Raw genomic sequence first — 3,819 nt, forward strand, 5'->3', positions numbered from 1 at the left:
CAAAGTAGTTTGAGGAGAGTAAAAACAGTCGCCACAGAAGAAATAAATAAAGATACTAACTTGGAGAAGGGATAAGAAGAAAAAGTTCATACACACACACATATATATATAGGGAGAGAGTGAGAGAAAGAGGGAAATTGGGAGGAAACAGGGAGAGATGAGACAGACAGAGAGAAGGGGAGGGGAAAAGAAGTAGAGGAGGGGAAAGAAATATTGACTGAGGAATAGGAACAGATAATAAGAAAGAAAGAAAGAGAGAGAGAGAGAGAGAGAGAGAGAGAGCGAGCGGTTTACGTAATACGTATTGTTATTTGTGGTGAGAAAAATAGACGCACGGACAAATTCATTACCAACAACAATAACAACAGAAACAATATTAATAACTACCGTCTTAGTTAAAAAAGATTTAAGAACAGAAAACTTTTGGTAAGTGATTCGTTTCCTGATCTTTTTATTGTTCATTTATTTATTAAACAAAAAATATGTATAAACTTTACGTGTCCCGCGAAAGAGTTTTTTGTTTGTTTATAAATGCGTTTAACTTTTGGCGCATGGATTATTTCTTTCTTCAAAACTATTTGATGACATCTCATGAAAAATCTGATCAATCTGGAAAATATGATCAAAAATGTTCCACCCGTGATCACCTCCAACATATATCTTTCATATTTTAGACAGTAGGGTTATAAATATGCATGAGACCTGTTATTTCTAACAGGGCCAACGACCACGTAGATATCCCCTTTTGTTGTTGCTGGTGGTGGTGATAATTGGTGGTTGTATCAGTGTAAATGGTTGTGGTGGTGGTGTTACTGGTAACGATGGCGTCAGTGGTGGTGGAGTGAAGGTACATGTAATCATAATGGTGGTGGCCATGATGGTGGTTGTGGTGGTAGTCGTGATGATGTGTCTGTGTCCTCCACCTGAAAAATTATCAACTCCCCCATCACCATGTATTCTCACCTGAAGATTCATCACCCTGTCAAAAGTCTTGGTAAACGATTCGGTGTAATCTTCTGAATTCAAAATGATAAGGCCTGCTTTGAATAGCATTTAACTGCTATTTCCAGCAACTTCACCGACCCACTGACTAATGTAGTGACGCCTACGTTAGATCAATTGATAACTTAATTTGATACAACTGGAAAGCGTCGACATAAAATTTAAAGAAAACAAAAACAGGCAAGAGAAAAATGTCAAAATAACCATAGGCATGGCTGTGTAGTTAAGAAACTCGCTTTGCAACCACGCGGTTTTGGGTTCAGTCCCACCGCGCAGCACCTTGGGCAATTGTCTTCTATTATAGCCTCGGGGCAATCAATACCTTGTGAGTGAATTTGGTTGACGGAAACTTAGTGGAAGTCAGTCGTCTATCTATCTATCTATCTATCTATCTATCTATCTATCTGACTATAGCTATCTATCTATCTATCTATCTGACTATAGCTATCTATCTATCTATGTTTGTATTTGTCCTCCCACCAACAACTGACGACCGGTGTTGGTTTGTTTACATCCACTTAACGTAGCGGTTCGGCAAAAGTAACCGATAGAATAACTTACCAGGCTTTGAAAGAGAATAAGTACTGGAGCTGATTTGTTCGATTAAAATCCCTTAATGCGGTGCCCCAGCATGGCCGCAGTCCATTGACCGAAATAAGGAAAAGATAAGAGATTAGAATGCTTATTGGGTGCAGGAGCATCATGGTGTTGATGCATTGCCAGGGGGCGTTAGTAACGTAATTGAAAGGAGATGTCATTCAATCAGGAAATGGAATCGTGTCGCAGTTTCGACATTGTTACACATTGTTACACATTGTTACACTCAAAGCTACATAAAAGAGGTCATAATTGTTGGCAAACAAGCAAGTCAATATGTTCATCCTACTCTCCTGCTTTCTCTCTTTATCCGGTCTATCTGTCAGTCTGTCTCCCTTCCTCCCTCTCCCTCCTTTTGCTCCCTTTTACCCTTCATTAACTCCGTCTTCCCCGACCCTTTCTGTGATATGTAAATCAAGCAACTTTTCAAGCGGGCACACACACACACACACACACACACACGAGTTCATTTAAGCATCGCAATATTAATGATCAGTTGTTAGTATTCGACGTGCTTAAGATTTAGAGCAATGCTTCTCACCCATTTTTTTTTTTTACCTATGAACCCCTTTAAATCCTATTTTACACGAATAGACTCTCCTAGTCATTCGATGTTTAAAAAAGTCCTATTATATTTTTATAATTAAATATTATTAGGAATTGTTTGAAAAAAAAATTTGTGTATTGTAGAAGTATAATCAATATATTGCAGATAAATTAAAAAAAAAAAATCTTATATGGACCCCTCCCCCCCAAGGGCCATATGGACTCCGTTTGATGTTCTGAAAAGACACCCACATAGATTGCGCCTCTGATTTGGACTACCAAGACCTGCAGATAAGTTCTCATCTTTGTGGATCTTAAAATGTCTTTTGAGGCCTCCGTTAGATTTGCAAACCTTCTGGCATACACAGCATTCAAAGGTGTGCACAGACATATAGGCAGAATAGTTGGTGGAGGTTCGTTTTCCATGGGTTCGCAGATGAGACTTGAGACCAGCAAAAGAAAGGCATAAAGTATAAAGAGTTCTACTGAATTGACAAATTGACTTAAAGGATAGGCAGAAGAACAGGCAGGATTCAGGCTCAAAGAAGTACTGTGGAGCAAAAACTTAGCATCAGACTACTCACTGAGAAGCATCTGCAGCACCAGTCAAACCTCGTCGACTTTAAAAAGGCCTTTGACATTATTTGGCACGACGGGTTGTGGTATGTGATGAAGAATTAATACTTCGGTAACAAACTCATCGAATAACTCCGAGCATTGTATGAAAACTCAACAGGACAGTTCTCCTGAACAACATTGGAGAATTCTTCAGGATAGCAGTGTTTGTTCGGCAAGGATGTCTCCTCTTTCCAGTGCTTTTCAACATTTTGCTGGAGAATGTCATGCAGGAGACTCTTCAAGATTTCTACCCCTCAGTTTCCATTGGAGGACGGTTCATTTCTAACCACCGCTTTGCTGATAATATTGACCTGCTAGGAAGCGAGGAAGCAGAACAGTAGAAGCTCACCACCAAACTGGAGAAAGTATCGAAAGCAGAAGAACGTTCCTGGAAGACGATGATCAATATGGAAGGCCTGCCATCACCCCCGGAAATGTGATATCGTGCATCGGGAATTCTTCCCCCAGAGCCAGACCGTCACTCGAGAGTTCTGCGATATTTTGAAGCGCTTGACGGAGGACGTTCGGCGAAATCGATGGACCTGTGGAGCGCGGAGAAATAGATTCTTCACGACGACAATGCACTGTTACCGAGTTCTCTTCACTCCTGAATTTCCAAAATAACATAGTATCTCTTCCGCATCCGCCATATTCGCTAGATTTGGTACTTGCGGACTTCCATCTGTTCCCCAAGATGAAAATGTGACTCAAAGGCCGCCGTTTTAACAACGTTGTCGAGATCAAGAGCGAATCGCAGAAGGTCCTCGACTCACAGAAAACAACTTCCAGGCCGGATTCCAAAAGTGGGAGGAACGCTTGGACTGGTGTAGTGCTGCGCAAGGTGACTATTTCGAAGGAGATGATAGTAAAGCTTAGGTAAATAAGTTATTTTTTATCAAACATAACAAGTCCGGGAACTTTTTGATACCACTGTAGTAACGCCGTGCGCATGCGTAGTCTTACGCATGCGTAGAATTAAACAACCAAGCGTTCCCGCTCAATTGATTCTCTTTCTCGCTGGCCAGCGATTGAGCATGGACGTATTTAAGCTGTCTC

The 3,819-nt window shown here is 40.8% G+C and overlaps 1 protein-coding gene across 1 annotated transcript in view; it reads left to right on the plus strand.

Moving 5' to 3' along the window:
- The first annotated feature begins 263 nt into the window (after positions 1–263).
- LOC106881039 (methionine-R-sulfoxide reductase B3, mitochondrial) overlaps positions 264–3,819 on the plus strand; it is a 114,486-nt gene continuing 110,930 nt past the window's right edge. Inside the window, exon 1 of the mRNA XM_052966038.1 lies at positions 264–426. The gene's annotated coding sequence lies outside the window, so the exon portion shown is untranslated. The remainder of the gene's footprint in view (positions 427–3,819) is intronic.

Source organism: Octopus bimaculoides, chromosome 3 (assembly GCF_001194135.2).
Source record: "Octopus bimaculoides isolate UCB-OBI-ISO-001 chromosome 3, ASM119413v2, whole genome shotgun sequence".
NCBI classification, from domain to species: domain Eukaryota; kingdom Metazoa; phylum Mollusca; class Cephalopoda; order Octopoda; family Octopodidae; genus Octopus; species Octopus bimaculoides.